This window comes from Eptatretus burgeri, chromosome 9, assembly GCF_056783735.1.
Source record: "Eptatretus burgeri isolate ZD-2024b chromosome 9, Ebu_testis_v1, whole genome shotgun sequence".
Taxonomy (NCBI): Eukaryota; Metazoa; Chordata; class Myxini; order Myxiniformes; family Myxinidae; genus Eptatretus; species Eptatretus burgeri.
In genome coordinates, this window is record NC_140969.1 from 50,851,474 (window position 1) to 50,860,547 (window position 9,074).

Consider the following 9,074-nt stretch of genomic DNA (forward strand, 5'->3'; position numbering starts at 1 on the left):
CACGGGCCCACCGCCACCTGTTGAAGCTGCCTGAACCACACCGATGCGCATTGCCTCACGAACCCTGCCGAAGCGCGGGAACTCATCGCGAACGAAGCGCGGGAACTCATCGCGAAAGCTGATATGGCTCTCGCCGCTCCTGGAGCGCACATCATCGCCGCAGGCAGCAACGAACGGTGGCTCCCGCTGCATCGACGCGGCCCCCGCCGCCAGCGCCTCGCCCTCGGTATTCGACGAAGGTCTCGAAGAGAGCACTGTCACATCTGGAGGCACGAACCGGAACCCGTTCCGACCCAAAAGGGTCCGGCTCGCCGAGCCCGGCTCCTGCTCCGGCTCGCCGGCATCATCATGCCCCGGCTGCAGGCTGATCTCCAGGTCACTGGGGTCCTGCTGCGGTGCCCCTTCGCTCCCGGTGCGATCGTGCTGCGGTGCCCCTTCGCTCCCGGTGCGACCGTGCTGCGGTGCCCCTTCGCTCCCGGTGCGACCGTGCTGCGGTGCGCGCTCTCGTCCCGCACCGCGAGGCATGCGAGCACCCTGCGGCACTTGAGCCATCGCGCGGACTTGCGCGGTCACCGGTGTCTGCTCGACAGATGAAACAGTCGCGATCGCCGAGTCGAATGTGATGTCGGTCAATGGCTGCTCGCAGACAATGTCAATGGCTGCTCGCAGACCAGAAATAAAATGATCTCTGAACCGTGCCGGATGCTCCTCTGCCGTGAATTTGCACGGCACAGCCAAATGCGATGCGCGGCCAGCACGAGTGGACTCAATTCGACACCCGATCCGTGCCTCGCTCACTTCCCTTCCCCCCCCTGCCACTGATCTTGTCATTTCCGGATCAATCGCAAGCAGGGTTCGACGCGGGACGGAAGGATCGCCTCGCACACCGCCATCTATGACCGTAACAATGGGCGATGACCCTCGGCCCACACACCGTAGACGACCTCGAGAGCCCAGACCGCCGTCCGAGTGACTGCATTGCCACGCTCGCCCACGACCCGCGCCGCAGACCGTGCGCATGGCCGTGCGTGCCTGGCCCATCGCGATGACCCCTAGACCATCTGCTGTGTCCCGACCATCGAGACCTCGGATATTCTCCAGAGCTTGCGCGACGTCCAACGCCGCGTTCGAGCCGAAACGCGTACCCTCGACAAAACGAACAAGAAAATGAACCAAATGAACGAACGTTGCCCACTCGACGTGGCCGAAGTAGATTCCGACGAAGGCGGGCACGCGTACGTTTGCCATGCACCGACCCTTTGCCATGTTCGCGCCGGCGAGACCTTTGGCTCCGTAGCCTGGAACCGCATGGGTCATTTGCCGCCCTTACACACGTCGATTCGAAGATCCTCGTTCGCCACTGTACTGTACTGAATTGGGAGATGCTTAGCAGGCAGACACGAAGCGGAGGAACAGTCGAGCCGGGCTGTGTTGCACGAGTGCGAGCCAGGGCGTACTGTGCCCGCGGCTCCCCTTTATTCCGTACGCGGTACACTCACGAGCCGGCCGACTCCAGTATTACTACGACGCCTCAGACGGCGTGCACACCTCATATCCCTCGCCGAACCCCACGGCCACTCCTCCACCATCACGCCCATCATGCATCATCATCATGCCCCTCCCCGTGGGCATGGCTACACCACAAAATGTGTATACGTTGTGCATACATTGTGTACAGGAACATGGTAGATCACTTTCATTAAGCCGCTGTCACACCTTGACGATTTAGCCAGTGCATGCCGACATATGAAAAATTTCTCTAAAACGCTGGCACACGTCGAATACGTTATGGGTAAGTTTTGTATACGTTAAGAGCACACTGAATCACGCTGAAGCACGCTGGCATACGTCGTAGTATACCGAGCACGTCGCCAAATTTTCAGCATGCTCAAAATTTTTCGACGTATGCCAGCATATCACGCATACGTTCCGCATACGCTGGCCATAAGTTGTAGGCACGTTATGCGATCGTTGACACACGTTACTTGTAAGTTACTCATAAGTCTAAACACGTCGAGGTAATGTTTAGCGCCAGTGTTCCAGACTCCATGCTTTTTTTTTGTTTTTTTTTATCTTGCCAAAACGAAGTTTTTGCAAGATATGTTAGTCAGCTTGTATGGTTTTTTTTTTTTTTGTTTGTCTGTAATCACGTATAAAAAATTCTGCAGAGCACAGTTATCATCGGAAATTTTTGTAACTTCGCATATCAGAGGCCTATAGAGGTCCCTTTCAGTGCACAAAATTTTGAAGGTCAAGGTCAAAGGTCAAGGTCACTTTGGCGCAAATCAGAGGAGTCGACGAAACCCTTATTTTTTGAGCAATTTTGATCGGATCGTCTTCAAACTTCATGGGAATATAGTTCATGGTCTGGTGCTCAGCTGATTAATTTTTGGTGGCAATTGGCCTTGACCTTCATATGTTTTTTTTTGTTTGTTTTTTGGTCTGTAATCACGTATAAATCACTCTGCAGAGCACAGTTATCATTGGAAATTTTTGTAACCGCATATCAGAGGCCTATAGAAGTCCCTTTCAGCGCATAAAATTTTGAAGGTCAAGTTCAAAGGTCAAGGTCACTTTGTCACAAATCAGGGGAGTCGACGAAACCCTTATTTTTTGAGTAATTTTGATCGGATCGTCTTCAAACTTCATGGGAATATAGTTCATGGTCTGGCGCTCAGCTGATTAATTTTCGGTGGCGATTGGCCTTGACCTTCATGGTTAGCACCTTAGGTCAAACATATTTGACCACAAGGTCAAATTTTCAAGTTTTAGGAACCATATCGTGTAGTACCTCAAATTGAACACCTCGATGAGTGCTTTCTAGATATGTCAAGCTTGAGACATTATGATGTCATTTGGTGACGTTATGAGGCAAACGCATATTTTTCATGGTTACTCTGTAGAACGATTCTCATCGGAATCTCTCGTCGGCAGATATTCCTCAAGGAGTCGCTCCTCGTGTATAGCAGCTCTGTTCACCTCAGTGTGACCTTAAAGAAGTCACACGTGGTCACCTTTTGGCAAGATACGGGTCACCCTGCGGGTGACATTGGTTTATTTTTTTCTTCGGTATCACGGTGATGTTGACACTTCGATTTCTAGTGCGGTTATAATATAATATAATTAATAAGCTGCCGCTCAACGATTTAAATCATAACCGTACTAGAAATCGAAGTGTCAACATCACCGTCATGCCGAAGAAAAAAATAAAAATAATAAAAAAACCATGGAGTCTGGAACACTGACGGGTTCCTCCTGTGTGAACCCCATTTTTATATACCAATTCCCCTAAACGCTGCCAATACGCCATTATAGGGTAGCTGTAAGTTAGTAACACGTTCAGTAAGTTATGTGGTCGTCCGGAAGACGTCAAATACATCTACATACGTCAATATGCGTTATAGATACGTTACACACAGGCTCAAAGCACGTTACTCATAGGTTCAAAGCACGTTACTCATAGGTTAGAAATAAGTTTCGGGTACGCTAAACATTACCTCGACGTGTTTCGACTTATGAGTAACTTACAAGTAACGTGTGTTGACGTGTGTCAACGATCGCATAACGTGCCTACAATTTATGGCCAGTGTATGCGGAACGTGTGCGTCATATGCTGGCATACGTCGAAAAATTTTGAGCATGCTTAAAATTTGTCGACCTGCTCGGCAAACTACGACGTATGCCAGCATGCTTCAGTGTGCTCTTAACATATACAAAACTTACCCATAACGTATTCGACGTGTGCCAGCGTATTCGGAAAATTTTTCATACGTCGGCATATGCTGTCTAAAACGTCAAGGTGTGACAGGGCCTTAAGCATGGTTGTTCAGACTAACTTTGGTTGGACTAACTATATCTATATGACTTTACAAACCTCTTTTTAATTTGGAGCAGATGCCCCCACCTTCGTGTGTGTGTGTGTGTGTGTGTGTGTGTGTGTGTGTGTGTGTGTGTGTGTGTGTGTGTGTGTGTGTGTGTGTGTGTGTGTGTGTGTGTGTGTGTGTGTGTGTGTGTGTGTGTAACATCTTCCTCTGTTTCGTAAAAAAAAAAAAAACTACTTACTGTAACAACCCAAAAATTAAGTGCAACAATAATTATATCACTCACAAAAGAGAAGCAGCAATTCATTCATATCCTGTTGGCAGCTCCCTATGCTGCTTGTTCCACGAGTTACACAGAGATATGCTCAACGTTATTCAACTGATCAAATACTGGAATCACCAGTGACATTAATTACGAGTATATTCAACCTATCATTTCACAAATGCCAGCACAAATCTTTTCAATGCTCTGAATGATAATAATAAATCTAGTCCGGTCGTGTTATGAGCAAAAGGTTATCCGATGGTTAACATCAATTCAGCAAACATGGCTTGGGCCATGTCTGTATGGTATCGTACAATGATTGAATGTGGCTCAAAACGGTACCCCACATTAAAGGATGTTTGTGTAAAAGAGCATTGCTCATGGGAATTTCTCGAGTCAATACGGTATGTTGATGTTACTTGATGACACGGCAAATTATCATCATTTGGTTTCAATATTGAGCACTAATTGCAATTGCAAACGTTGCTTCTGAGATGACCTATATTAATAGGTAGAGTGGCACCTGTATGTATTTTGCAGGTAGGACAATATAAGAAATAACAGAGCACTGTTATATAATGTTTCCCCCAACATTATCAGACAAAGGATAAATAGGATTTAAATCTGGAATTTCAGAATCTTCAGCTATGATCACAGGTGGGAATGCAACAAAGACAACCCGAAAAAATATTATGGAAGAATGGTATTGCTTGTAAAGCCTCATTGTGGTATTGCTTGCAAAGCCTCATTGTGAAGACTACGACCAAACTGTGTGTGCAGCAAATGCCCATCTCCTTCACCCATGCTTCCTCAAATGATTGGAGTAAATATATGACAGAGATCGAAAATGAGGTTGTGTTTGGAAAGCAAACAAAAACAAACCACCTTTATAAACATTACTGATGGAAGTTTTATTTGCCTAATGCTCCTTTAATAAAACTCCCATTGTTTGTTTTTTTAAAATCTGCTTTTACTTGATATGTTTAAATATTTATTTATTTATATGCATCACCATACCCCCCATCATGGTCAACTGTGGATTGTTAGATTAATACAGTGGTCACATCATTCTTCACCAGGGAAGTAATGACTCCACAGTGATCCAAACACATCCGAAATTAATATTCTATATCATTTCTCCTGAAAAACACGAGCTTCCCTCGATTTGTGAAGTAATAGAGCACTTACTCAATACCACCCCCATCCCCAACCTCCCAGAATAAGGCTGCCACTGATCAATGCATTGATATTTCCCAGCAAGATAACAGCAATTGATCAATGAAAAATTAATTACATTTTGTCCTGCTTGTTCTGGCATTGAAATGAAAAGACAGAAAATGTGAAAACAGAAATAATGGCATTGAGAGCAGCAACTCCATGAGACATTTTCCATTTGGACAAAAGGAGATTTCGAAAATTTTATGATGGAAATCTTTTTTTTTTGAAAGAGAGATGAGACACGCTATGATGCAGAAGTGGGTCATATTGATCCGGTCTGATTTTTGTTATCCTCTAACTTTGTTAAAAAACACATTGTTTTGCATGACCATTCATAAGTGTTTCAAATAAAGGGTAATACATGTTCTTATGTGTGTGTTTTTTTTCAGGATTGCGGGAAAAATATTTTAAAATGAAATACCCGATAATGCAGAAGTGGGTCATATTGATCCGGCCCAAGAATGATTGTGTTTCACTACAACAAAACATTTTTATTCATGACATTTCATATATGCTTCAAATAAAGGGTAATGTATATTCCTGTGTGTATGTGTTATATTTTTTTCTTGTGTGTGTGGTATCTATAAATGAGAGAATATACATATATTGGTTCACAAGCGCCAGCCAGAGTAACCACTATATTCATTATGTCTGTGTATCTGTTGGGTAGTTGATCTAGGCAAAAAAAAAAATTGAAATTTGTTCTACCCTTATTATCACTTTTTCCGTCAATATGTTTGTCTCTCTGTTTGGTCCAGTGCTCCGTTAAAACAATGGCGATTTCGATGAAACTTGGTTGGTAGGTTCATACCATGACCTAGTTGTGTGCAAATGAGAACCGTTGCTATGGACACCACTGTTGCCTAGCAACGGGACTTTGAAATTTTTGAAAAATCATAAAAAATTTATTTTTTCGAAAATCAAAAATCGGGCCACGAGCGACTGTGGGCAGTACATTCAGCCATATTGTCAAAAATTTCCAGCCGGATCCTATGAAAACTGTCGGAGAAGATAGACTTTGAATGAACCCTGGTCGAAAACAATAAAAAAACGAAGTTCGTTATATCTCAGAGACTATGAGTCAGATATACATGAAACTGGTAGGTAGGTTCATGGTACGTCCTAGTTATGTGTGAGAAAGAGCCGTTGCCATGGACCCCTCCGTTGCCTAGCAACGGCCGAAAAACCTCGAAATGCGGGGGTATTTTAACGAAAAAACAATCTGCAGCATTAACCCTTGAAGCTAGAATCATGAATTTTCTTGTGCTTAATCCTCAGGTCATCGTGTGCTTAATCCTTCCCCATCGAACGGGCCCATAGCGTCAGGTTCTATTGGGTAGGCGACTACCCATGTCCGCCTACCGGCTTGTATGTATGTCTGTCTGTCTGTCCAGAGCACAACTTCCAGGAATGTGATCCGATTTGGATGAAACTTGAATATGATGATACCAATGCCTAGTTCTGTCTTCCTGGCGATAGGCGCCCCACACCCATTGTGGGCGGAGCCACGCCCACTTGTAATTTTTGTTTTTTGGTTCACGAGCGCCAGCCAGAGTGACCACTATATTTGTTATGTCTGTGTGTCTATCTGTGTGTGTGTCTGTCTGTATGTCCAGAGCATAACTCCGTACACTTTGATTCGTTCTTGATGAAACTTGGTTATGTGTTCGATATCAATATCTAGTTGTGTTTTCCTGGATGAGGGCGTGCTACGCCCATTGTGGGTGGAGCCACGCCCCAAAAAATAGCCATTTTTAGGGGGTAGTTGGATTAAAAATCTATCTTCGCCAAGGGAATTCACTGAATGGAATGGGTTCTTCAGTATTTGAATAGCAAAATTAATTATCTAAAACTTGTTGTTGTCCGATTTTTCATTTTCGTCCCAAGGTCAAGGTCACAAGGTCAAAAACTTGGAAAATTGCAAATTTTGACATAAAAATCATACGACCGCCCAAACTTTGAGAGCTAGGATCACAATATTTTTTATGCATAATCTTGAGGTCATTCCCTCCCTAAAGTCTTGAAACCATTTTGCTCTATCTTGAACACCTTGCTCGTGGCGCCCCCTACAAATTTGTTTTTACGCTGATTTCAAAGTATGGATAATCCGATGAATGCGAAATGCTATATAGCCTACATGACGTTATATTGTTCCTGGAATGTTCTGGAGGAAGTTTTGCACCAAAGGTCATAATCCTTGACCTTTGACCTTTAAAGGCCACAAAGGTCAAATTTTCAAAGTTGTGGGAATCGAACCGGGTTTTCGACCTTCTTCGACGAACTAACTCCAATAAGCTATAGCACGTATCCTGTTTCCTTATTTTAATGTCCACAACATTGTTTTGTGACCTTTAAAGGTTATGCAAAGGTCAATTTTTGAAAGTTGTTGAACGAAACCGGGTTTTCGACATTTTGCAACGAATAACCTGTCACTCGGACCACATCATCATGTTGATCATTTTTATAACTTGGTCAAAAATTATCACATTGTCTCATCCTTGACTTCTGAAACAATCTACATCGTCAAATACCGCTCGTGAACCATCGTCGTCTTCAGACATATATATATATTTCGAAAAAAATAACATACATATATATATATATATATATATATATATATATATATATATATATATATGTATGTATGTATGTATGTATGTATATATATATATATATATATATATATATATATATATATATATATATATATATATATATATATATATATATATATATATATATATATACACACACACACACACACACATACCTTCCCGGTTCCCAAATTCTTCTGCAGACCGGCAGACGGAGAGTTTGAACGCTGTGGTGAATGGGCACCTGGAGGACATCTTGAGAGATAGAATGGATGACACGTGACGTAAACTGGTGAAGTAAAACGAGGCACTCGTGAAGCACAGAGCGGCCCTCCTTGAAGGTCACGTGACCTCCCCCAGCATATTGTGAGAGTCACACAAGCTTATTTGACGTCGGTGTTCTGTTAATAGACTCCAGTTATTGTGAATAATTCTTCTTTTGATGTGAGACCATGTGTTCTTCTTCTTCTTTAATGGCGTTTGAGCCACGAGGCTCTAGATATGCCACTTAGCTAAAGTCCGAGCGTTTCCGGACGTTTCCGAACGTGGCTTTATTTAATTTCCGCACACGGTTAATAAAACGCTGAACACCAATTGTTAACCTGAACCGATTTTCGAAATTTAAACGGTGAAATTGAGCTTAACAGCAGTTCTGACTGCTTTAACAGTGTTAATTTGGAATATAATTGAAATTCAGCATTGATTGTTTTTAAGACTGATTTTTTTTCTCTACCCATGTATTAACCGCACCCTCAACTTTTACATTTTTTGCCGATAAAAAAGTGTGGTTTATACACTGGAAAATGTGGTAGTTTACCTGGTTGGTGCGAAGATGGCTTCAGCTCTTCAACCGCTCTCTCACCTGAGGTCAGTTGCCACTTCGTTTGTTGTGGAGATATTTTCATGGAAAATGTTCTGCTGGATTTCTGAACTTGGTTTCTCCTGTGTGAGTGTTTGGAGTTTGGACGCAACACTTAGTTTTCCACCCAAGCACTGTCGTTGATCCAATGTACCTCACGAAAGGCTGTGCGGATCGTTTTATCCCTCGTACTGTCTCGTTTTGGAATTCACCACCTGAAACATGCTTCGGATTATCCTCCGGTCTACTCAGCTCGAAGAGGAATGTCATTTCCTCCTTACACCATTGAGGTCACATTGAATTTCGCCTGACTTCTG

At 43.5% G+C, this 9,074-nt stretch overlaps 1 protein-coding gene across 1 annotated transcript in view; it reads right to left on the reverse strand.

Annotated features, from left to right (window-relative positions):
• LOC147020117 (delta-type opioid receptor-like) overlaps window positions 1-8,253 on the reverse strand; it is a 216,249-nt gene extending 207,996 nt beyond the window's left edge. Inside the window, exon 1 of the mRNA XM_085895142.1 lies at window positions 8,075-8,253. The gene's annotated coding sequence lies outside the window, so the exon portion shown is untranslated. The remainder of the gene's footprint in view (window positions 1-8,074) is intronic.
• Window positions 8,254-9,074: the final 821 nt, after the last annotated feature.